The sequence below is a fragment of the Leptonotus elevatus genome, chromosome 17, assembly GCF_054856555.1.
Source record: "Leptonotus elevatus isolate MCC_2025b chromosome 17, RoL_Lele_1.0, whole genome shotgun sequence".
Taxonomy (NCBI): domain Eukaryota; kingdom Metazoa; phylum Chordata; class Actinopteri; order Syngnathiformes; family Syngnathidae; genus Leptonotus; species Leptonotus elevatus.
The window spans coordinates 1,859,351-1,886,672 of NC_141255.1; the positions used below are offsets into that span (position 1 = coordinate 1,859,351).

At 43.2% G+C, this 27,322-nt stretch overlaps 1 protein-coding gene across 1 annotated transcript in view; it reads left to right on the forward strand.

Annotated features, from left to right (window-relative positions):
- LOC147159165 (peroxisomal succinyl-coenzyme A thioesterase-like) overlaps window positions 1-27,322 on the forward strand; it is a 117,811-nt gene that overhangs the window by 3,130 nt on the left and 87,359 nt on the right. Inside the window, exon 3 of the mRNA XM_086058844.1 lies at window positions 18,720-18,795. The gene's annotated coding sequence lies outside the window, so the exon portion shown is untranslated. The remainder of the gene's footprint in view (window positions 1-18,719; window positions 18,796-27,322) is intronic.

A 27,322-nucleotide genomic window follows, 5' to 3' on the forward strand; every position in this document is an offset into this window, starting at 1 on the left:
CGCTTGGCGGTGACAGGTGTAAAGGGGTGTGGTTTTGGGCACAGGTGCGTGGGTGTGTGGACGCATGGCTTCACTCGCAACATTTTACACCGAGATTACATCTGAGGGCCAACGCAGTCATTTGAACGAGCGCGGGGGGCGGGGGCGGGGGCGGGGGCCCTTATTGTAGGTGGGCGGGAATGTGTGTGTTCCAATACAAGCTGGATTCCTTTTGTTCTTTCCGCTGCAGGGCTCCTCGGAACATTAACACTCGTCATTAGGGCCCCCGAGCATGCACTGCATAGGCTTCCTTTGAAAGTGCTTCGTTATTATTATTATTATTATTCTTGAGCCAAATAAATCGCCATTTTAAGGACTCCTTCATCCTCAAAAACAGGGTCGATGAGCAACATTCGTTTGGTTGCGTCCTAAGAATGTTTTGAAAAGTCAGACCTCGAAGCCATAAGCTTTTGGGGAAATTCAGCCCCTGCAGCTACTTTGACTTAGCAACAAAAAAAAATTGGTAGATATGTCTATCATGAATACGCCCACAAAAACTGCTGCAAATACGTTCATGCCCTCTCGATTTTGTCCAAGTGCTACCAAATTGGAAGCACTTGCACAAGAAGTATTCATTGCACCTTTCATTTCCATTTGTAAACCGCACACGCACGCACGCACACCTGCGCGCTCTCATCAGAGCGCACGCGTGTGCCGAATACGTGCAAGGTGAGTCATGCCCGTAACTCACAGGCGAGAGTTGAACCAGAGTGCACGGGGACAACTATTTGGCCTGCGTCTGGCCGCCGAGCACATTATGTACGTTTCATTTTTATATATATGACTGTGGTTTACAGAGCAGGTATTCAATGACCCAGAATGCAGCAGTGCGAGCACGCGTCCCGAGTGTCGCGTGTGAGTTTCCCTCCGAGCTGTTATGGGACAAACTTCTCACAACGCGCACATTCCTAAAGTGGCGCAACACAGCAAGGCAAGATTTGACTTGATCTGGTCTCGCTGCGGTGCCCTTTCCGAACCACTTTTTGCCTCCAGTGCACATTTTGGAGTCCTTGAATTTTTGTTGCAATCATTTAGCAGTTTTTCCCCTGAAATTGGTTAATTCAAATATTTATTTGAGCTATTTGAACCATTTGAGCTAATATAATAATTATTTCATGGGAATAAATTGCTATATATTTTGTATGCATTTGTGTTTTTTTCATGAATGTATGTATCGAATTGGGTAATTTATTATGAAAATAATTAATAAATTAATTTATTATTAAAAAAAAAAAAAAAAAATCCCCCCCATTGACTTTTTTTTTTTACGTCAAATGTCATCATCTATCTAAATAGGATGACATCATTGAATGATGTCATAGCCTGGCAACTCTTTTGTGCGCGTGTGTTTGTGTATGTGCATCATTTAGCGTGTGTGCTCAAAGCAACCCTTCCACTAAGCAGCGTCAACTAACAGGAAGTAGCAAGTCGAAAAAAAGATGGAATGCGGTTCCCGAGAAACCAACCGCAACTCGAGGTGATTTTTGGAAGAATGTCAGCGCCGAAAAGTACGCCAGCGTGTGCGTCTATTTGCGGCGTTTGGTGTACGTTGGCAGGCAGAACAGGTCCAAACTGGTTTGGGTCTCATAAGCGCGGAACATTTACTGGTGAATACGCGGGAAATGCAAATTCCCAACATTATTTTCTCAATTGAACCTTTGCTTATCAGCAAAGAGAAAAATGTTTGGCTTTTGTAACGACTACTTCCACTTTACTGTAAGCCTAACTCGCAAAACAAAAGAAAATTCGACATTGTATTTTTAAACACCAATTTAATGTTGGCAAAAGAAGTCAGGATGTTGCGGATGGACAGGAAAAGTCCGTTAGCTTAATGCTAACGGATAGAAATGGAAAACGCCGTAGACATACAAATGGAAGTTAGCAAATATAAACCCACTCGCTTAATTCGAACATATAACGTGAAATGCTATAGATGGGCTAACAAAATTAGCATCTTTTCCAGTCGAGCTCAGAAGCAGAATGGAACTAAATTAATGACAATTCCATTCATGACACTGCGATGGGTTGATTCCCGAACAAGTTCAACTCATAAGTAAATGTAACACAGTATCTTAAGAATCACGGGTTACTCGTCGTAACGAGATTTTAGTAAGATTAAGCGGGCCAAAAAGGCACGAGGCTTTCACGACTTCCTGTGCGTGCACAGTGAGCTGCTCTTATCACTGCAGCGTGGGGCAAGTTGTCGCTATCGGCCCGCCGCCATCTTATCGCCACGCCGAACGTCCCCGTAATGTAACTGATGTGACGGGGCTTTTTCTCTCTATTTTGGACGCCGTGGCTGATGAGAGTGATAAAAGTGTGCCACTTGTCTCATCATGATGATGGGCCTGGAGCGAAGGTGGCGGGGGGGGGGGGGGGGGGGGGGTATTGAGGGGCGGATTTGTGATTTAAGCTTCGCCGCGATTGCATCAGTAAACACACGTGAGATGACGAGGAGATGAAGCTCTTTGTGCTCGGAAGAAGTGCGCCGGACGAGCATTTTGAGCACTTGAACCCACCATCCATTTTATGCTAATGATACATGTAACAAGAATGAACTTTGACCCCCAGCTGTTTATTTTTTTTGTGTGATTGTTACAATTTTGACCTACTGTATTGAGGTATGGGGAAATGCATGCAAAACATAAATTATATTTTTTTGGAGTGGTGGGGAAGAAAAGAAAACATACGAATAATCACGAGAAAGCCATTTAGAGAGCCGACAAATCCATTATTTCATCAGTTAAAATTTTTGAAATGTTATGATAAATATTCATGAAATTTTGCTGAAGGCTCACAACAAAACTTGCCAATCAATATTCAGAAAATATTTGAAAAAAAGAGAAAAGCAAGTTAAAAGCAGGAGACTAGACTGATGGAACTTTGCGTTTCTGTAAAAAGAATCCGTTTATGGAACAATCTGAATAAAGAAACTAAAGAATCCAAGTAAAAACAAAAAAAACTAAATCCATTTTAGGATTAGATTTGATTATTATGCCAGCGTCATCTTTGTTGTTACGAATGTCAATAATTAAATTGTAAAATGAGAACAACGTCATGTGACTGTGTGACCAGCTATCACACATCATTTTTGTTTTGTATAATTTTATAACAAAAACTCTGGGGAGTGGAATTCAGATTTGTCTTAATTTCATGCGATTAATTACGATTAAAAATGTATATATATATATATATATACATACACACACGTATTAGGGGTGTCAAAATTAGCGCATTAATTTAAAGTTCCTTTAACTTTGAAATAAGAAAATAACTGCACATAAAATAACAAATGGATAAACCAAAATAAAAAGTAAAACAACTAAGAGTGACAGATAAGAGTGAAACGAATATAATAAAACCATCAAAATAATACATTATTGAAAGCAAAATGAATAAACGTCCCGTCTGTGCGTCCCCCACAGACGCAAGCTATCAAGATAAAAATCGGCTTTTATTGTGGAGGAGCACAGCTTGTGAGCACGCCACCGTAATTGTATCATTAGCATGCGCTAATCAGCGCCACCCGACGCTAATCAAGGCCTCGGGAAGGCACCCGATCCCTTTCTTCGTCACCGATTGGGCCGCCGGTGTCGCCTTCCACGTGTGGTGGGACGGAATCGAGTTCGGGAAGCCGCTCTCGCGTGACCGTCCGCTGTTTGTTTAGGCCGCCTAATCTCCAAGGTGCTTTCTTCACCATTGTGGCCTGGCCCTTTCTTTAGGTTACTCAATGGAAATGGATGGGGGGGGGGGGGGGGGCACTCCCTGATCCCTCTCTAGGGGCACACACACTAACCCTGTAAATTGGTGTGTGTGAAAATCTAGTTGAAGCAACTTAATCCAGCAGACAGACTCTCGGCTCCTTGGCTCATCAAAGCGGTAGCCGGGACAGATTTTAATCTCGGGGTGTTTGTTTGTTTGTGTGTGTGTGTGTGTGTGCGTGTGTGTGTGTGCGTGTGTGCTCAAGAGCTTTGTCGTATGATAGCTGCCAAACGCGGCTAACATTAGCATGATTGTCATCAGCGAGGTTGGTTCCAGGCTCACCGGGACAGCGACTCCTGCGGAGGCGCCGGCCCACAACTCAATTTGAACAAATAGGAAATAAAAGAAAGAGTTGGTAATTATATGGACTCAATCTTTGACCGTACTTGACATGAATTTTAGCCATCCAAACATCCAAAAGAGTCAAATGAATTAAATCACTCCGTGTCAGTGGCACGATTGCAAATTTCTCTTTTCATCCCGCCAAACCAAGCATTCCGACTCAACTGGTTTCCCAGCATGCACCGAGGCCGTTCTCACACCCTCCGCCATCTCATTAACGCCTCCTCTATCCGACCATCAGTCCTATTGCTCTCCTGAGAGTCCTCGCTGGGAAGAGGGACCCCCAAATGGTCCTCTGGAGAGCGTCGGCATCCCGGCCGACGAGGAGGGGAGGAAAAAAAGGGGGCTCCTTTCACATGCGCGCAGTTGGAACGACGGAGGTGGGCGTGGTCATTGTTGGCGTTGTTGCCGCTCTAATTGGAACAGAACCGGGCTGCTCTGGCCGATAAGAGCGGCGCGGCCCGGGAGATACGCCGGGCTGGAACAAAAGGGCAGACGCGGCACGAGCGTGGGAATGATCCGCGGCCCGATGCTCTCAGGGTGTCACGGATGGGCAGCAAATTGCTCTTTACGCGTCCATTGTCTCGTGTGCACTGTTTGGGAACATGACTGTGCCTTTTTGGACATGGAAAATCGGTCCAAAACGGTTACGGCTGAATAGAATTCCGCAGTGGTACCTTGACTTAGGTCGGGTACACATATAAAGACAATTTGGCTTTTTTTTTTTTCCTCCCGATTTTGCCACTTCCCGACCAAAGACGTCATACAATCGAGAATCTTATGTCTTTTTTAGTCCCTCTTCTGTGCCTCTCTGAGAATCCAAAAATGTTTTTGTAGAAATGATTTTTTTTAAACATATTTTATTTGTACTAAATATATGTATAAAATATTTTTTAAATGAATTTGTGATAATAAAAAAAAGTCAGAGTCCAAATTTTTACATTGTCAATAAAAGAGAGACGAAAGTTGATTGTTGGTTAAAAGTTTTAATTTTTTTTAAAGATACTTAAATGTCCAAAAAGGAAGAAGAAAATCAGAATTACCATAAAACGTCCATGAAATTGCAAAAAAATAAAAAAATAAAAAATCTGAGAATTCTATAAAAAAAGGCAGAAAAGAAAATGTTCCAAAAGTAACCATACAATGTCCAAAGTCAAAAGAAGAAATCCCCCAAAATGCCACAAAAACATGTTCAATATTTCAGACCAAACATCTTCACGTGTGTGTGCGGGAAACCGTCTCTGTCGTGAAGCTGATCACACGAGGCTTTAAATGGTCCAAAAAATGGAAATTACAACAAGAACATTTCCTTTAAATCATGAACTTTGGCAAAGTGGCTTTAAAATGTCCTAAAAAGTCTTCGATTTGTTAAAAGTGGCTTTAAAATGTCCTAAAAAGTCTTCGATTTGTTAAAAATTTCACTTAACATTTTACAATGCCAAAAATTTGGACTGTTCGATACCAGTTTTGTTCCGGACCTATACCAGTACCAACAGCACTAGTACTTTTGACACGTAAAATTTCAGAAAAGAACAATGACAGATAATTTTAAAGAATGACTTATATAAATCCCGTTTTCCTTCAAATTGCATGAAATGAATGGCAATTTTTTAATGTCTGATTTTGTAGTTCCTGATTGTAAAACGTTAACTAGAGGGCAGCCGATACTAGCATTGATACCTAGAAATAAGGCCAAGTATTGGCCCAATACTGATATCTGGTATCAGTGTTCGCCCATCCCTGCCAAAAAGTCTTACATTTAATTATAAAGGGTTGAGAAAAAGGTCTTTGAAAGTCATTCACTGTTAAAAATAGATCTTTTGACGTCTATATCTGTCAATGGCAGTGAATGAGTTAAAAGTCTTTCAAAAATGGCCCTCAAAATTCTCAGTGTCTTCTTGAAAAAAAAACGTATCCTCATAAACATGAGCATATTTGACCTTTTTGGGTTTTAGGCAGCAGTCATGTCTTGGAACAATTTCTTCTCGAACCCAAAAAGTTTTTGCGCCCCTGCCTTCAATAAGTGGGTCACCTCTACCCGTTATTATTGTGGCCCCGTTTGACACGTTTTGGCTCGGCGGTGGCGTGGACGTGCTGATTGCTGGCGTCCCCTGTGGGTCCGGTTTGTATCAGGGCGCATTCAGAAGTCCCCGAGGAGCGGCGCGTCCTCCCTTTTTTGTCGGCGCTCGCAGGTCTTAACGGGAATATAAAACAAATTAATTGCCCCTGTTAGATCACTCAGGCGCTCACCCGGGGGACCAATGTGCTTATCACGCACGCACACACAAACACACACACACACACACTGGTAGTGGCGTTCCTGTGCTGCACATTTTGCGGGCTTGCCTCTTCCCCATCTGTTGCACCCCCCGCACCCCCCCCCCCCCCCCCCCCCACCTCGCCCGCCCGCACTAATTAGGGAGCTCTCGGTCTATCCCGTCTCCATCTGTCCCGAGCCGTCCCACAATGCATCGGCTGCTAGCGAGCGTTCATGCGTTTTTTTTATGGGCCCAATTGTGCGTTTTTTTTTGTTTGATTCTACTGTAAAGCCCCGGGTCCCGATGGCCTGTCTGTCACTTACGATGTTAAGTGAGCGTTAAAGTGCGTGTCAGGGTGGACTTTATTGCCTCTCTGGAGTGCTGTGTGTTTAGCAAGAATGGACAAAAAGAACAACAAGCCTGATTGATTGCTTTATTGATTAAGAGCTGTGTGGTCCCGAGTCATTAGTACAGTCAACGCTCGCTATTGGCAAGAAGTTGGGGAGCGAGCGTAGTGCGTCAACACAGGCTATATTTCTTTGAAAGTTAGCCTTGAAAAGCGTAAACAAAGTAGAGAAAAATGGCCGTTTTTTTATATGTCTGTAAATATGATTTTTAATAAATAAACATTTAAAATGAACATATGAGCCAACAAAGAACAATTCTTAAGAGATTTTGAAATTTGTATTTTCAGTGTTCAGCAATTTCACATTAAAATGAGTGATTAGCAAAGTGCTTTGAACATTTTAGTGCTAATAATTAGCGCTAAAATACATGTAGCTTTTAATTATTATTATTTTTCAAACTGTTCTGTAACGTTTTTTGTTTTTTCCCGGGAGCATTAATAGTGATCATAGGTAAATATTATTCATTAATTCAAGTCAATTTGACCTGCAACAGTAGGATTCATAATTAAATATTTGAAAAATTCAGCAGTTTATCATAAAATGTGCCAAATGAGCGATACTAAAGAGCGAGTGCTTTTTTAGCATTTGACATTTTCTGTGATTTAACAAAATGAACGATTTGGAAGGACAATTTTTACAAAATGTATTTGTTGTTTGAAGTCCGACGTTAGAGATGCGTACCTTCATTGTAGTACCGCATTGCGCCACAACATGCAGGGCAGCACTGAGCCTTGACTGAAAGACATGCAGCGTAATTAAAGTAAGAAGAAGAGGCAGAGAAGGTCCCCAGCTAAGCTCTAATAATTGCCATTCCGAAGCGCGCATTCAGTACGTCTGTGAGAGTTTAGTTTTATGCTGTGTTTGTTTGTGTAGCAGCTCCTTTGTCATCTAAAAACGGTTCCGCTCATGTCGTGCGTGTCGCCATGGCGGCCTCGGGCACGCTGGCCGGCGTCCGCCGTTTTCTTGGCAGCCGCCGAGCGTCGTTAGTCTCCTACCGCGCTCGGTTTTGTGCGGGTCGAGTGGACCCGCCGAGAGCACAATGACACCAAAGCGGGCTTTTTGTTTGCAGGCGGAGGAAGACGGAGGGCCCTCTGCGCCGTTTGTAAGGAGGCTGGCGAACACTCATGGCGCTCATTTAGCGCCCCCGTTGTTCCTTTGCAGCCCCATTGTGTGCTCAATTGACTTCTTGACCTGCAGCATCAGACTGCCCGATGATCTTATCTTGGCTAAAGTCTGCTCCCAAGTGTCAACACATTAAAAAAAAAAAGTCAATAACTGAAAATTCACATACATTCACATTGAGTTTTCATCCATTTTTTTACACATTGCTTTCATTCACAAAAGCATAAACAGAATATTCCAAATCCCCAAAATAAAACCGCCTGACTTGGTTACACAACTTATTGAAAGATAATTGTTGCCTTTTTAATGCCTTTTACTATTTATCTTTCATTTGTTATTTCATTTGTTCTTGAAATTTTGTGGTTATGATAAAATCCAGTTGAAAGGTAGTTAAAAAAAATAAGAAGCTAAAAAATATGAAATCATATTTTTATTACTTGTATTTTTATTTATTTAATTTGTTCTTGTAATTATGATTTTAAATTTTTTATTGTAATTCAAGTTAAAAAATTAAGAAATCTTGCCAAAGGAAAATGTGTATCGTGCACATGCACTACAAATAATATACATACAATAATTACATTAATTAGATAAATATGAAAGATTTGCAAAATAGTGCGATTCAAATGACACTTTTAAACATTTCATTTTAGTTTGGTGTGTGATTTATTATGAAATATGATTGTTTAAATTTAGATAAGTAAACCAAGTTAAAAATGATAAATTATGAATATGCTCACTGCAAATCTTATATCATATTAAACAATATTATAATATAGATTACGCCCCTTAAAGACACAGAGCTCAGGTGCACAGTTGTTGTGTACGGTAACTAATTATACCACATAAAACGAGTTCATTTCCTTACTTTCTCTTTTACTATGTTTTTTATTATACTTACACATTACAGTGCTATTTTCCATATTTAAAACATGTAACACAAAGAATATTGATTGGCTATAGTTCAAATAAATTGATTTGCGAGCTTCTTGCTTCTTCATCGCGTGGTCAGTTTGAGCGAACTTTGAATCCCCGCAGACCGCCGGGAGCGAGCCGCTCGCTCCAGTCGTTCTTTCATTGGCCCCCCAGCAGGACTAAACCTACGTCCCCCTCCCAACCCTTAGCTATGCAAATGTCTGTAAATACCACCCGCGTGTGTGTGTGTGTGTGTGTGTGTATACGGGCCCCAGGGGGCTAACGTACCCCTGTAATCAGTGTTTGTGTGTTGTGGCCTGGGGTGCGAGCGTGCTAATCAAAGACATTCTTGTGCGTCACTCAAGCGTCTCCAAGTGAAAAGATCCAGACCTTTTAACTGGCAACAAAAGTGAGCCCACCCCCAAGTGAAACTGTCCAACCAATTGTAGTATACTGACTACTTTGACGTTGTAGCAAAAGCGTCATTACTTGTGTTGTCCCATGAAGAGAAAATATTTACCAAAGCAGTTAACTGATTATTGTGATCTGTTGTTTTCAGCGTTGCCATGACAACTGCGGCATAGAAAGTCCAGGAACTTGTATTTCTTGGTACTTCCAAGCAGGTGATGACAGTTTGGGGATCTCATAGCGAAATGTCCGAGAACCCGTGCATAATGTTACAGTGACCTCACATTTAGTGTGTGTGTGTGTGTGTGTGTGTGTGTGTGTGTGTGCATATTTAATAATTTTAGCTTTCACTTCATTAACTCATTCAAACCCAAAAAAATTTAAATATGTTTTTCAATACTTTGTCCTACACTCCCCAAAAAACGTATTTATATATATATGTTTTTTATGTTAGAGCATACAGAAGGCTTTGATACAGATTCTAACTGGAAGAGGTCACTTAAAGCAATGGTAGTTATTACACAACCGACCAGCAGGTGGCAGCAGAGTATAAGAGTTCAACCAGGGCCATGTTGCAAAAAGCTATTTTCTTCACTGTTTTCAGCAGGTTTGAAACTTTAAAAATTACTGCAAAATGGAAACGGATACACATATTTTTTTTTCCTGATGAAAGAAACCTTTCTTTTTTTCATGTTTTATAGCAATAGAACACAATATTCTATGGGCCTTGCAAAATCAGTCAAAATCCAGTAAAACATCCAGGAGCGAAGGTGGTTGCTTCAGTGAAAATGGCTGAGAGTGAATCAATCAATAATAATTGAGATACATCATAATAATCTACTTGGTTTTAAAAGGTACAATCTTTATTGAATTTTCATGTGTAGGAGTTTGTAATTGACTCATTTAAATTCAACCCCCCCCCCCCACACACACACACACATACACACAATCTTATGTATGATGAACCCGTAAACCAAATTAAAAACAAATTGTGACTTATTTTGAGAGCGAAGACTACAGTCAACTTTCCCACGCATCCAAGCTGAGTTTTTTTCCTCCTGTGGATGTTCTGTCAGACTTCCACGCAGCATCCGAGCTGCCCGCCTCCTTCCCCTTCCAACGCGGCTAATGAGCCTGATTATCAATCTAAACAATAGTTCGAATAATTGCGCTGTTAAAGGGGGCGGGGGTGTGGGGGGTAGTCATCTCCCAGGCACTTCCTGTCTGCGTCTGACGGACGCTCCGGCTGCTTCCTGCTTCCTTGTCTGCTGAGTGGGCGTACAGGAAAGGGGCGTGGCACAGCGCCATGACTTAATGACATCACATCATGCTGGTGTAATCATCCGCCAGCAGCGCAAAGCAAACAAGTGTGTGAAGGCTCCTAATTAAAAAAATCACAAGTTAGGGCACTCATAACTAACAAATCAATGAAAAAAAAACACAACCCCAAAAATGACTACTTTCTTATGAACCATTTTGTTGTGTTTTTGATTCGTTGATACATTTACGCAGTGGTACCTTGACTTAAAAGGGCTCCATCTTAAGATTTCTTTAAGTTACAAACCGAGCCCTCAAAAGAACCAAGCAGACGATCACGAGGCTTTTTTTGCGTCATCAAACAAACCCGACGGTTCTTCTGTCAGCCTGAGAACCAAAACAATAGAAGACATCGCACACTTTTTTTCCTTTCTCACACTTGGAGTGGTGTTGACACTCCAAACTGGCCACGCTGAGCAAGCGGCCCGCACGGCCAAACTGCCGCGCGAGCGACGTTTGAACCGGTTTGCCGTCTTTCCCTTCGCCCCCACCGGCCCCCTTCGTGGGAACGACGTTCCGTGGATGTGGCAGGTTTTTTTGCGTACGTCGGGATGCAATCAAGGAAGTTTCCATAGACATGTGCAAACATTTTATTAGCTCTTGCATTTTAGCTGCTTTTTCATTTCATTGCTTTATTTGAGCTTTTTATCAAACAAACAATTTTTTAAAGACTTTTATCAAGTGAATTAAGAAATGTGATTCTTTACTTTAATTCCCGCAAAACAACTGTCACGAAGCCAACCATTTTCACTCATTTTATGTTAAACATTTGAAATGATCATTTATTCAGGATCATGTTTAAATGCATGTTTTGACAAAATTTATTGTTTTCCCCCCCAAGAGGAAGCACTTAATTTCATATTACAGCGGTCTTTCACTATTTCACAGTTCACTTATTATTTTATTTGCGTCCATTTATGCTGCTATTTTTGTCCTTTTTTTATATATATATATTTGAGTAAAAATTTTTTTTCATTCAACACAATTTATTATATATTTTTAACAAAATATAGAATAAATAAAATTAAGAAACAGGTACCATTATAAGTTTTAAAAAATGTTGAGTGTTAGCGTCTCATCACAGGTGAGCTATTTTTAGAACAGACCACAGTAAGGTGTGTCCCCCCCCTCCCCCCAAAAAAATAACTAGTACAAAAACAAGTTAATTGAAGGCAATTAACTTCAACAAGGCTGCGGTGTTAACACAACTCTGCAAGATGAGCTCATTAAGGTGATGGAGTATTAACAGTTGTTGAAGAAGAAGAAAAACCTTCTACGTCTACTTTGCGGAAATTCACCTTTTGGGCGTGGAACATATCACCCGCGGAAAGTGAGGGAACGCTGTACCTGTAAAATAAAAATAATATTTATATCTATTATTTCTGTAGAACTTAATGCTTGGCAAAATACTCCCACACTTGTCTCTCAGTCATGTTGTATTGCTCAACATACTTCCTTGACACCAATTTTGTACTTTGCTATTTGGGCTGGGCTTTGGAGGCATTTGAGAGAAAATACACTTGTAAGCTGCAAATTGGTGAATTTTTCAATGAATAGCAGACAATGTTATACATCAAGTGAAGTAAATGTACTTTGGTTGCAAGCTTTTTGTCTGACCTCGGCCATCTTATGTACACAGAACATTCCGGTATGTTGTCATTGCGTCTGACATGTTTTCTGTTCGACACGCTTGCGCTAACAAATGTGACATCACACCTTTTACGGACAGTAAGTTTCACCTATTGCCCCGCCCCTCCTCCTGCCATCCTGTCAATCATGTGTCAGCGTCGCAACGCCGACTCGTTCCCCCCACGCACAAACCCAAACAAACATTCACGCGCTCGCCGTTTCCAGGAATGCCGACCGGCTTCCTTGTCGCCGACATAATGACAGGACGGGAGTCGCGCTAGCTCATTAGCGTAATCTTGCAATTAGTCACTGGTGATTGGCGCAGCTGACGACTCGCAAAGAGTGGGTATATTGGGCTGTCATTTTAAGATGCAAATACATACCTTAAACATTTCTTGACAATAGTATGTTACTAGTCTAAACATGACATTCTGATTAATATTACATTTGTGGAATAAGTGTTAACGAAGCAAAATCCTGCCGTTTTTATCCATCCCAGGGGGCGGCCATTTTGCCACTTGGTGTTGACTGAAGATGACATCACAGTTGCTCAGGGCTCAGACAACAACCAATTACAGCTCAGCTGTTTTCCGAAGCTGAGCTGTGGTCGGTTGTTATCTGACACTGTGATGTCATTTTCACTCGACAGCAAGTGGCAAAATGGCCGCCTTCTGATATTGATCAAAACTGCTGGATTTTGCTGCTTAACTCGTATTCCATTAATGCAATATTAACCGGAATACCATGTTTAGACCAGTGGGGCTGCATAGAACATATTATTGAATAAACATTTTTGGGGGGGGGGGGGTTGACTTCCACTTTAAGCAGAAAATAAATACAACAATAAATAATTAATAAATAAATATGCAGCCTCAAAAGCCTGTACAAGCTCTCCTTTTAGCATTGCAGTTCCATCAAGTTCAAGCGCATCACTCGGTGCTCGGCTAGCTTTAGCATTAGCCTCGTTAGCCCGACCAAGGTTAAATCTGCTGGCTTTTGATGAGCTCTGTCACAGAACAATGTGGATTTCTTCATGTACATTAACCTTGACTTATGAAATTAATAAAAAATGTGACTGAGCTCATAACTCAATGTACTCGTATCTCAAATTATGAGTGACACGAGATACTGGGCAGATGCTATAACCTTCGACAAAGTTGGCATGAGGTGTCGAGTCTGAGCTATTTTTGGATCTCGGAAACATTTCGAGGCTGAAATCCGTGCGAAATGGAATATATGTGCGTGTGGCACATTTGTTGGCGCTGCGTGGGCATGCCGTGTGTGTGTGTGTGTGTGTGTGTGTTTGTGTGTGTGTGTGTGTGTGGGTGGGTAGTTTGCAAACGTGCGTCAGGCTCCCAACCACCACACCTATTTTTAGAGCCCTGCCAGCTTAAAGCAATAATGTGACTGGTGGAAAAAAGAGGCACACCTTGTAGCCAGCGACCAATCACTTCCTCCTCCACCATGCACAGATCAGTATGTTTACATTTTAATACATACAGGAAGGGAGTTAAAAAAACAACAACACTTAATAGCATTTTTTTCTGATTGCGCAAAAGTGTTTTCCTACTAGTCCTCCAGTTAGCAAGTTAGCTTGTTTGCTTCGCCAAATTGTCCATAGATTTTGTCAAGCATTGTTTTTTGTATTTTCAAAATAAAGCTTCAGGCCAGGATGCACACGGGTGGAGTTTGTAAAAAAAACAAAACAACACAAAAAACCGGTAGTTTTCAAGCCACAACTTCCGCCCGTGTTTGGCACGTCAGCCCCTCCTACGCCGCAGCTCGCTACACCGGGAATCATTTCAAGCACTTCAGCCTTTTCAAAGAAGAAGTCAGCTTCCTGAACAGGAAGTTGTGGCGTCAACTAAAAGAAAATCCAGGGGAAAATAAGTAGTCGGGCATTTAATTTCATGTATGATTGTAAATGTAGCTCGAACAGGTACCTCCACCTTCAAAATAGAACAAATTGTATCCACATTTTTCATGTTGCCTTTGACAGCAACCCGTTTAGGTAACAAACAAGTCAGGACTTGAATTTAATCATCCTTGAAAAAATAACTAGAACAGAATCAAAATAATACTAAAAGTACAGTCGCCTATGACAGCCTCTATTTGCTTTGATGGCAGGCCCGTTTAGGCAGCAAACTCATCAGGAATTGAATGAAATCAAATTTATGATTGTAAATCACCACCTTGAAAATAGTGAATGTATGTATTCCAACTCTTCGTTTGCTTTGATGGCAGCCCATTTAGGCAGCGAACTATTGTGGTCTTTGGAAACAGGACACCCCAACTCCAAAATAGAGTAGCCTAAATAATTATGGTAGTGACTTCACCATGAAATAACATCATTTTGTTTACTTTTTCCCCCATCATTTGCCTAACAAACATTTGACACACACTGAGTACTTGTTTATACCCGACTTGGCAGTTTTGTGCGTGTGCGCGTGTGTGTGTGTGGCAGAAAAAAAAGAAAAAGAAAAATAATACCACTATCAGTCCCTGCTGGTTGATATTTCATTTACCAGCAGGGATTGTGCTGCCGTGCCCCTTAAACACCGCCTCCCACCACCACCAGGCCCATCACTTCTCCGCCACCACCTCAGCCTTGGTGTCCATCAGTAGCCCCCTCGCCCCCATGCCCCCCCTGCAGGTGATAACAGATTAAAGCTATTCCATTTCATGCCTCAGGCTCCCAAATACAATCCATGTGCACGAGGGCTCCTCTGGGCCCTGTGCACCCCCCCAAACCACCCCCCCCGCCCCCCCAACCACCCCCGTCGCTTCTTCAGGCCCTTGTGCCCTAGCGGGTTGCGGCCGCACCAGTCCATTGGGTTAAGCCGCCAAGACGGAGGCCATTGCGGGAAATGACTCTGTGTGTACGGGTGTGTGTGTGTGTGTGTGTGTGTGCGCGGGTGTGTGTATATAATAGGGTTATGTCAGCTTAGACGGGTCTGTGTGCTGTATTTAACAGCCTTCTCCTTTTCACTTATTAAACTTGTGAAAGTATCTCTCAAGTATAATTGTGGCCTCGTGAGCACGTGTGCTAAAATGCTTAGCTGGCAGCCCGTTTAGGCAGCAAACTAGCTTAGAATGAGTATTTAATTTCTGATTGCAAATATAGTCGTCATAGGACTGCCCACTTTCAAACGAGTCTGTGTGTCTACATTTCAACTTGCTTGCTTTGATGGCAACCTGTCGAGGCAGCAAACGAGTTGAGAATTGAATTCTAATTCACGAATATAAATACAGCCGGAATACAATAGCCTACCTCGAAAGTGCATGTATTGTATTGTAGATTTTTTTTGCTTAGCCAGCCCATTTAGTTTTAATTTCATAAAATTTAGGATTAAAAAATATAGTTAGAGCACTACAACCCACCTCCTAAAAAGTGTGTATTTCATACAACTCTTGTTTGCTTTGGTGGCTGCTCGTTTAGGCAGAAATCTAACTGGGAATGAATGATTTTGTTGTTGATGTTGCTCATTTAGACAGCAAACTAGTTATTTCTTTAATTGAAATTTCACTCATTAAACCTGTGAACACATGATTGTGACTCAGTGAGACTGTGCGCTAAAGCAGACACCCCCCCCTCGCCCCCTCCCCGCATCCGACGTCTTGTTCCTTGGAGCCAGGAAGTGTCCGGCAAACTGCTTTGCCGCCCACATTCCTGCGCTCACAGCAGCGGGAGCGTCTGAGAGGGAAATGAGAGAAATCGAACCCACAACACTTCCTCAAACGTGGACTTCCTGGACGCAGAAAAAAGGACCCCCTCCTCCATCACCCACAACCCAAATAGAGCTTGTACTGCATGCAACTTGTATGATTCCAGCTGGAAAGTGCACGTACATTTCTGTCTTTTTTTTATTTATTTGATGGCTGCTAATTTAGTCAGAATACTCGTCGGGCATGACTGAATAGTGCCCCCGTTTGATTGAAACCGACACTGTTATGCTTATTGATTACAATAAGTATAACAAATCGACTTGTTTCAGCTGGATTAGTCGTCGGAATTGCTCTTATCATGACTGCATAGATCACAGCCCGTTTAGGCAGCCAACTGGTTGAATCCATCCAAACACCCAAATAGAGTATGTAAGGTATTTCAATTGGACTTCTTTAAACGCCAAACATGTCAGTAATTACTGGTGTTTATTTGCTTTGAGGGCAACCCGTTTAAGCAGCAAGTTTTTTTTAATCTCTCCACTCTTACACCCAAATTGCAGTACTTGCAATTGCAAACTGTGCTGACTTCAGCCGGATAAGTTGCACACCACACACCTCACTATAATTTGTTTGTTTTGATGGCATCCCGTTTAGGCACCCAAGTATGTTGAAATCCATTAACCGCAAATAGTCGCATTGTCCAACATTGCTTATTTCAGCTGATAAAGTCCAACATACCGAATCTTGCCTTCATTGAGATTTTTTTTTCTGTTGATGACAGCCTGTTTAGGCAGCAACCATTTCGTGCTCGAATGAGTAATGCCTCCATTTGGACGCCACACAAATGTTTCATTGATCCAATTTTACACCATTGCCAACGTTCTAATCGAATAATCATGCCTGATGGGTAGCTTTATGGATTTAAATGGCAGTTTGAGTGTGCGTTTGTTGCACTTGGCTTAAAAAAAAAAAAAAAAAAAAAAAACTCCATCAAACCTATTTTCTGCTTGTCGCAAATTCTCTCCACAACCCCGTGAGAAGGTTAAAAAAATTCCCTCTGCAAATGAGAAGCGGCGATTAACGGCGGCGTCTACGCGTTACATAGAGAATCGGCATCGGCGACAAGTCGTATGACAAATATACATTTAGCAGCAAAGCCCGGATCATCTGCGATTATTCCTTCTTTTCGCCCATTTTCACACATTCAAGAGGAAGTGCTTCTCTCTTCTTTATTGTACGAGCAAAAAGTTCAGGCAGCACCAAATTTATTTGGAAAATCCGCGAGTGCGCGCGCGGCTTAGCCGGACTCTTTTTGCACACAAACAGACCTTGATGTTGGATTGGGATGTTGTAACTGATTCAAGGAAACGGCCAAGTGGAGATTGCCGCGGCGTATCTGGACGCCGCACATGGCGGCTGTTGCGAGGCGGCTTCGTCTCGTGCGTCGCCGGCCCAACGATAAACCGGATTAGCGGATTATTAGAGGAGGTGTGTAAGCGCGCCGTTTGTGTTTTGCGGCGGCAAACGCGTTCCCTTCCTTCAAAATTGTCTATTTCACATCAATGCCGCCACTTCCGCGGGAGAAATTCTAGCGACTCGTCGATCAGTCGACTTTATGATTCCACTTCCGATGTTTAAAGCTACGAGACGACTCGTCGGCAGTCACGTGTCGAACCGATCAATTGATGAGGTGGCTTTACAACTCCACATTGTGCCACAAGTTTGAAGTGGAATAATTTTGTTACTTGGCAGTGTTGCCAACTCCCCAGTAAGGAAAGTAGCAATTGGCTGTCCTGAAAAGTGAGTCAAAAACATCCTAAAGAACACCAGAAAAAAGTCGCTTTTGACAAAAAAAAGTCGCCAAGTTGGCAAAACTGACTAATGACTAAATATTTTGAAGTTTGTCTTCCAAGTGGCCAATTTACAGACGGCGTTGGTCTTGCTGTTGCCGGACTAAAATGCTTTTGTTTGTTTGTTTCTAGCCGGTCTGTCAAAATGTCTTCACATGAAACATTTCAAAAAAAAGGTTTAGGGACTGCTGTTTCTTGAGTAAAAATATCGATGATGTCATCGATTAATCAACTTTGCCTCTACTTTCATTCCATTATAAAAAAAATCTTTAATCATTCAGACCCTAATCTATATGAATATGAAATAATGTATCCATTATTTCAAATTTGCCAGGATGACATATATTTTTAAAGTATATCTTGCTGCTGTGCACTGCTGGAACTAACAACATGGCTGGGAGCAGCAAAGCGCTAGTTTAGTTGCTAATTGTTAACGTCTGGTTGCTATATTCAACCATTTTTTTACCATTTTCAAAAAGCAATTTTAATTCCTGCTAAGAATCGTGGAAGGAACTCAAAAGAAATAGAGCCCCAGTGTTGATCGCTTGGCACCATCTTGTGGCATCTTGGCGCCAAGGAACTACATTGAAGTGAACTAAAGAGTTTCATTAAGACAAAAGTAGTGCTTTGCTCGGCATCTTGCAGCACATTTTTTATTCTCTGCTGGTTATCTTTGTTTTATTGTACTGACGGTTTACTTGCGGTGTCCTTGGGTGCCCAAAACAGATGCCTTTAAATAAAATGAATTATTATTATTATTATTATTATTAGCCAATTGTAAAGATTTTTAGGGTTCTATATATCTATTTGCTGGATGTAATCAGGAGATATAAAGATCACGTTTTGATCGTCGTCTGAAAGCGATCCAGGTCAGATTTTATTTTTTTTTGCGGGGGGGAAAAAAAACGGAGATTTTTTTTTTTTAAGGCTGTATCACCGAGCTCGACATGAAAATGAAGTCATTAGCCTAACGCCCTCCCCTCGTTTTCTCTCCGCGCTTTCAGATCTCACCGCTGTCGACGCGGCGGGCAATTTCCATGAGGACGCGAGAAGAAAGCGCGAGGAGGCGTCGATGAGCAGGTAATGGAGGCTGATGAAAGCGCCGGTGTGAAATGGACCATCGCAAGATGTGACGGGGAAGAAAGGGAAACGCCACGGGGGGGGACGACACGCCTCCGCCTCCGCCGTCATCAGCGCAAACTAAACACCAAGCGCTTCAATCACTTCCGCGTTGACGTTTTGTTTTCGCCCTCTTTGTGTATATTTCAACTTATCTAAACACACTTTTTAAGCTTTCCGACACCAAAATGTCCACTAGCTTAACGCGAAGGGTAATACACGCGCTAACAAATTAGCATTGATGTTACGCTAACACAACTCACTACTACCAAATCCAACAAAACAAAAATGAAACACCAAAATGTTGCTGCTGCTGTGGCTTTCCGTATTCAGATAATTAGATGCGCGACTGTCCGATATTAAACGTTCTTAAAACTGGCTTTTAAATTCAAACAAGCCGCCTATCCGAGGCACCTGTACAGTTAAAACTCACATACTCGCACGCAAACCAGACTGTCAGTTGGTGGTCTGTCCCGTCTGCGTGAGGTGTGCGTCTAATGACACCACAAAACGCCAGCTGCGCGCCAAAGGCGGCGGCGGCGGCGGCGGCGGCGGCGGCGGCTGTGTTTCCTCTCCACTTTTTTTCACCGAACGCCACTCGAGGAGGAGAACTTGGTGGTCGTGTGGAAGTGCGCGCCGAGCAGGTGCACAAAGGAGGCATTAGGAAGTTATTTGTGTCGCCCCCGTGTTCACTTTTCAGCGGAGCACGCCGCACTGTTTATCGGCGCCGCGACAAAAGGCCGGATTAGGGCGCCGTAATCCCTTTATGGATGTCACCTGTCATCTTGTCCTAATCACCCGGGAAAAACTTTAACCCCGCCGCCCGCTATCTCCATCTTGAACGCGTCTCCTGAGACACCTGCGTGAAACAAAATGGCGGCAAGGCCTGAGTCATGAATAATCCGGCGTCATCGGCGGGAAAAAAGGCTCTTACCGGCTTCCTTATCTACTAAACGCATGTGTGTGTTGATTTCACGAAGGAATAATTGGATTATTGAGATTATTCAAGTTTGACTCCTTTGATCTAAACTTATCTGGTGACGAGGTGTCTTTTTATTACCTCCACCAAAGACTTTTGTTTGCGTCAAACTTCCTGTCTGCACTTTTGGGGCGGATTGACCTATTTTTTTTATTATCGTCTTTTATTTTTAATACATAAATAAAGGTAAGATGTGCGTTCACTAATGTTGTTGACTGCCTTCTGATTGGCCAGAAATAAACTTCTAGTTCGTGGTTTTAGCACCACTTCATTTTTCTTTTCAAATATTTGAGCTCCCTTTTCCATTTTTTGTTGACTTTCTTCCGGCTAAAACTAACTATTGGCTTTAGCGCCACCTGTTGATGTGGCATGTTAATGTTTGTGTTTTGTGATGTTTTTTTCCCCTCCAGTTGCCATTTTTGTTGTCTTTTCCACAAGTGACTTTCTTCCTGCTTCTGATTGGCCCAAAATGGACTCATTCTGTGGTTCTCGGCCCACCTGTTGCTTTGGCGTGCTCTTGTCTGTTTTAAATAGATTTGACATGTTTTGAACCTGTTTTTACCATTGTTGTGACTTTCTTCACGTTTCTGACTGGCTGTCGCGTCCAGGAGGAAGTTTTGGGCGCGCAGACAGGAAGTCGAGTTGATGCTTTTTTTTTTCCCTTCCTTTTATCAGTGGCGTCCATCTCGCAGCGATGATGGATGCACGTGTGCGTAATGCGGGCCGCAGCTGGCCATTAGTCAATTATGAAATTGAATCGTAACAATTATGAGAAGCCATAACGATTAACGCCGCATTTCCTCTTTTCATTCAGCCTTGATGATTTTTGCAGAGGGGCCTAACTTCCTTATCTCTGCCCCCCCCCCCCCCAACTACCCCTCTTCGTCTTTCCCAAGCCTCGTATTCCAACTTTCCATCACTTTCTCCCGCCTGCTGCACTTCTTTAAAAGTAGATCTCATTAGGCTTGTCTGGCCCCCACATCACATTAAGCCCCGCCATCCCGCCCCCCCCCCCCCTTCCCCCCCACCCTCAACCCCTCGGTTCTGGTTCTGCCCGGCCTGAGCACTGATCCGGGCCAGCCACTGAGGAATCTGATAGGGATAAACCAATTTGCGGTGCACACAAACATCCCGGCAGGCGCACGCCCCCGCCTCGGCCCCCGGCCCCCCCCTCGCAACCCGGCCCGGCTCCCACCGCTCATTTAAGATGACGTTCGGAGAGGCCGGCAATTAAGTTTTAATTAGGTGGGCTAATTATTGCCGGCCAGGAAGTATCAGACGCCAGGATGATTGTTCTCTGGCCTGCGGAGGAGGAGGAGATCGGACCTAATGGGGGTGTGAGGAGGCAGGCGGGGGTTGGAGGGGGGGGGGGGGCTCTCCTTTTACACCCACACATTCACACACATTCCTCCCACACACATTAACACTGACTTTAATCTTCAGTCCCAAAAACTTTTCTACTTTGATCAAATGAAAATAAGAAACACGATCAAACACAGATTTGTTTTTTTTATTTAAATTTATTTTTCGTATTTTAGTAGTTAATGACCACTTAACACCGAATCACACATTTGACGTCAAATTATGAATGAACTTGTTTTTCCCGTTATATATGTAATTTTACGGAAAAATACTGCATCAGCAGAAATACTGTATTATTGGGATACAAAATTTGGCTACATCAGACTACAAAATGGTGTCTGTATTTGTTACGTTTTACTTCAAACTATTAATTAAATAAAAGAATGATGCCAAGTTTTCTAATATATTTTGACATTTTTTAACTGACAAAAATGAAAGAAAAATGTATTAAAATAAAGCGTTTTTAGTAGTTATAATATTTTTTAATGGGAAAATAGTTTTAAAAATGTTTTTGTTATTAAAATATATTGATAACTCAATTGTTAATTTTTTTAACATAATTTAAAAAAAATCTATTTTTCAAATCTTTAATGTTAAAAAACAGATACCACAAAAATCCTTGACAACAAGCGTTTGTATAAGTTTTAGTGTCCCCTCCATTAAAATCAACACAGTCGTTTTCTAAACTGCCGGCGACAAAAGTGACTACACCCCTATGTGAAAATGTCCCAATTGGGCCTCAATGAGCCATTTTCCCACCCTGGTGTTAGTGTTACAAGGTCTCAGGTGGGAATGGGGAGCAGATGTGCTCAATTGGCTGTTATTGCTGACACACACTCATTGTTGATGTAGCGTGATGTAACAAAATCAAACAGCGGCATTAAAGCCCGTCGCCATGGAACCCCTCCCCACCGCCATAGACTCTATTAGTAAGGAGGGGGTTAAGGGTGCGAGGGAATGGTTGCCCCCGACGCCCCTGACAGCGTCCTTATCAGCGCCTCGCACCGAGCTCCCCGCTCGCACCCTGTACTCTTGCCGCGGCCGACCATCAGTGATGTCAGTGAGCTAATCTGCCGGCCAATTAAAAAGCAGAGATGTGCGGCTGCCAACGGCGGCCGTCTCATCGCATTCCAGGGAAAACGCCGCCTGCTTTCCCCGCCTTTTTGCTCCCGTCCAGATAAAGATTGCCGGGATGGGCACAGCCTGATGAGCTTGGGGCCCTGAGGTGAGCTCGCTGGGGGTGGGAGGGGTTTATTCACTATATGTGTGTGCGTGTGTGTGTGTGTGTGTGTGTGTGTGTGTGTGTGTGTGTGTGTGTGTGTGTGTGTGTGTGTGTGTGTGTGTGTGTGTGTGTGTGTGTGTGTGTGTGTGTGTGTGTGTGTGTGTGTGTGTGTGTGTGTGTGTGTGTGTGTGGGTGGGTGGGTGGGTGGGTGGGTGTGGGTGTGGGTGTGGGTGTGGGTGTGTGTGTGTGTGTGGGTGTGTGTGTGTGTGTGGGTGGGTGGGTGGGTGGGTGGGTGGGTGGGTGTGTGTGTGTGTGTGTGTGTGTGTGTGTGTGAGAACGAGTGATGTGTGTGGAAAATCTTAAACGCTGCCAGGCGACAAAGGAAGACAAAAAGGCCTTAAGGAATAAAATGCAATTTGGTCGAAATTCACAAGAAGCCTGTAGTGGGCGCTGCACTTTATTGCCAAGGTTATTTTAGCTGACAAAAACTAACAAAATCACTCAAACTAAAATTCAAGAAACCTTTTTCATTAATGAAAAAAAAGAAGGAAAAAAAATGTTTTAATTATTTTTTTTAAACTAACTGAAACTACATTTTGCGTTTACAAAACCAACTATAATTGTAGAGAAAATGTTCTTCGTTTTAGTCTTTGGTAATTCAGCAGCCAATAGAAAAGCACCGTCAGATGACGTCACTCATTTCCAAAAATCAAGCCATCATTTCAGTCGCCTTCGTTTTCTTTGGTTGTTGCAGTGTAGTTTACTGCCCCCTACAGGACTGGAATAGAACAATATCTATCGGACATTACATAAATTAACACAAAATCTATTTATTTATTGTTATAAGTCTCCTTCATTTATTTATTTTTTGTCATGTGGTTTACTGCCATCTACAGGACGGGAGTGTTACATCATCTGTCAGAATTGTAGTCGGTCTGTCAAAAACGAACCCTGTCTGTCATTCAGTCCCGAATACCTAACCCAGCGCTCGACCCGTACCCAAATTGACCTCAAGCCTCGGGATTGTCAACAAAAATTCCAAGGCAAATCTTCAAATCTCAAAATGTTTGAAAAATGGTCTGATTGGCTATTACTGTCGTTGTGAATAGACTGTAGCTGCGTACACACACAGTCTGTGACCTGCGACTTGTTCCGGACCCGGCTCGCCATTTGCAGATACCCGCTCGAGGTGTACCTTCCACTTGTAATCCAGTAAGGGCTGTTTGTGCCGGCCTGTGATGTTTCTCGACCTGGCTGGTGGTTCGAGGGAGTGTGGGGGGAGTGTTTGGCGGCCGCAGTGTGGCTTGATGGGATGAGTGGTGGTCCTGTGGTGAAAGAGGTGGTCAGTTCATGACCTGGTCAGGAATGCGGCGGTGGCTCCCTGGACTTTTTGCACCAGCAGGAAACTCGAAACCGCAAGTAGAAAAGGCCCGTCAGTCACCTCTGGGCCTTTGCTGGGGAGGCCTGTCGCTCACACGCACGCACATACACACGCGTGCACCAAAATGAAGTCTTGATTCTCAAAAAGAGGTCTGGACTTGTGGGGCCCACCAAAATGTCCCCACAAGGACAAGTCGGTACCTACAAAGATTGTTAAACAAAAACACACACACACACACACATCTTACATGTAGCGGCAAAGGAGTCACTGAACAGAATTTCATGTCAGAACTTAAGAAGCAACGATGAATTTCTGAGCTTGACTCCACTTGGTCTGCAAGTGTGTGTGTGTGTGTGTGGGGGGGGGGGGCTTAAGGTCCGCCATGCTGAGATGGGAGCAAACAGAGTTGACAGCTTCCTTCCTCATGGTAAACATTGCAGCGCCACTTAGACACGGGTCAGGGACAAGAACCAAGAAGAAGTCCTACCACCCCTACCCCTTGCACCCCTTGCACCCCTGCCCCTCCCTCTACCTCACCCCTCCTTCTCACCCACCTCAAGAGGGGGATGTACAAACCTCTCCAACAAGCCTTTAGCACCACTTGAAGGTTCGAGCTGGCGTTCTAATCCAGAACCCTTTAACACTTGCACACACAATTTTGTATGTTTCGGTTCACGTCGCTCAAATTATTGCTGGCAAATATCAAAATGGCTCAAATTAGACCAGATGAGTATTTCAGGGTTTTGGTTGGTCTGGAATGGAACATTTTAAATGCCACTTGACTCGTTGGTTACACCCGCATCGTCCAATCAGAAGCTGCCTTGAAGTGTGCAGTTGTATGACATCTGCAAAGAAATATTTTCTTTTGGGAATCAACTTGGTTATATTTGTCAATTAATTCTCATGAAATGTGTTGCAGTAGGTTTGATTTGAGGTTTCCCGTCATTTTCAAGTCATTAAGAAAAAGGACATAATAATTGCTAGGGAATGTCATAAAGCAGCTTATTAATATTTTTATTAGGGGTGTCAAAATGTGTGTGTTAATTTTGAGTTATTTAAAATTTCTGTTCTTTTTTATTTTTATTTTTTTTTTACGTGTGATTAATGAGCGGCCATTACTTGGAAAGCCTGTACTGGGGGAAATCCAATCGCAACGCAGCAGAAACATCCATGTCAAAATTTAGCAGTAATAAATGTAATAATAATCCATATATTTGTGGAGACTGGGGTCAAGTTGTATTTTACAATTTTAAAAATTTGCAGAATTTCACAAGTTACTTCATATGAAAAGAAAAACGCACTTAGCTGTCACCAACGCCTTCCAAATGCAATTATGCCATCTAGTGGCAGAAAAAATGCCCTCAACACAAATCAATATCACTCGTTTTTTACAGTACAGTACTTTTTTTTTTAAACTAAATTTTATGAATTATTATGAAATAACTGTATCAATGACTAAAAACACAGCCATATTTCTATTAGTTTAACTTTTTTTCCACTTTTATATTAACAAGAGTATGAAAACATATTTTATTATGCATTTCTTTGTACATTTAGAACAGATATATAATTTGCGATTAATATTGATTTAACTATTGAAATCATCATCAATGGAGATTAAAAATTGTAATCGCCTGACACCCCTAATTTTTTTTTTATTATTATTATTATTATTTACAACCCACTACTAAGTCACTTTATTAGGGACACCGAGCTGAAACAAATAAGCCCAGATTCAACGCTAAAATTCAACGTGCATCCTGTCTGCCATCTTAAAACATATCGCACACACACACACGCCATTTGCCTTATTGATGTGTGTGTGTGTGTGTGCGTGCAGAAAAGATGTTGACACCAGCCAATTTTGTGAAGGCACTAATCTCACAAGTGTGCGTTTCTCACTTCCCTGCATATCATTACTCATGACACACACACACACACACATACACACTATTATTCTCTGCAAGAAGTACACACACTTTCATTGGGGCTGCAGGATTAAAAGGAAATGAGAGGCAGGCATGAACAAAAGACATTTTTTGTAAGTGTGTGTGTGTGTGTGTGTTTAATGCTGGCAAAACGTCAGCCAGCCAGCTTAATTTTGCACCCCCCCCCCCCCCCCTTAGCAGCCACCTCCTTTTCCCCTTCCCCAAGCGTGGCCACCACACTAAAACAGGTAATACACACACACACACACACACTCCTCCTCAATGTACTGCCGTGTGTGTGTGTGTGTGTGTGTGTGTGTGTGTGTGTGTGTGTGTGTGTGTGTGTGTGTGTGTGTGTGTGTGTGTGTGTGTGTGTGTGTGTGTGTGTGTGTGTGTGTGTGTGTGTGTGTGTGTGTGTGTGTGTGTGTGTGTGTGTGTGTGTGTGTGTGTGTGTGTTCAGTTACACGCTGGAGAGGGTTGCTATGGCAGAACAAGAGGGAACATGTCTCCATGCCGCCAGGTGCCACCAACAGTTTTGGTGTCAGTCCAATTTGGTGGCATTGTTTTCATCGAGCGTGCGTGCGTGTGTTTGGTACCTCCGCGCCAGATGCGTTCAAGCACGCGATCTTTTTTTTGCAAGCGAGTGTTCCCAAGCATACAGTTGTCCGAAATGTCTTGACGGAATCAAAAAACGGACTTCCTGGCTGTTTTTGTTTTGGAGTGCCTCTGCGGGGCGGGAGTCTTCATTTGACCCCGAATTGCCGTTGTGGGCTTTTTCTTTTCTGACCAGAAAAGAAACGTCCCCAAAATATAGCTGATGGACAATTTAAGATTAAAGGCTCTCGTCCAGTGGCGTCCCAATCCGCCATCTCTACGGATGACTGCCATGAGGCCAGAGGACACCCTGAGGTCACGCGCCCGCCAAAGTGCCGGCACTTGTTTTCCTATGCGGGATGAGGAAATCAAAGCGGGAGTTAATTCCCGCCGGCGTGGGAATGTAATGACTTGGCCTGCTGAGCTGAGACGGAACACGTCTCCCAAGGTGTCGTGGATGGCAGCCTTGAGAGAAAAGGTGTACGCAGGCAGAGGTTTTCTTATCCTAATGAATGAGGAGCCTTTCATCGGGGGTCCTTATTGAGTCATGGCGCCCCCACAAAAGATCTTTCTTCTTTGCGGAGTGCGCCCAACATTTCTTACACTTACTTCCTGCTCCTATCTGGGAGCGCCTGCTCTGCTATTCATCTATTCCCGCCGCATCTCGCCTCGTGCCGGCCGGGCCATCTTTTCACCGAGCCCCCCAACCCCCCCACCCCCGCTCCCTCCACCTCGCGCCTCGCTAGGGGGAGCTCATTCTTAGCCCCACAAAAAACGTCCGTCACGGATTGCCTCGCCGCCGTCCGCCTGTGAATTAGCCGTGTGATTACACTGAGCTCCAGTCGCTGCTCGGATTAGCGCCGGCTCCCGCTCGGGCCCTCTGATTTTGGAGAAGCCCCGGGGCCCGGCGGGGACCAGGCGGCGAGAGCGTGCTAGCGGGCTAACGGTTGCCGCAGAGCCGCGTGACGAGGCGATGGGGAAAGGCCAGCCAGATAGCGAGGCTGCCAGGAAGCTGCGGCGAG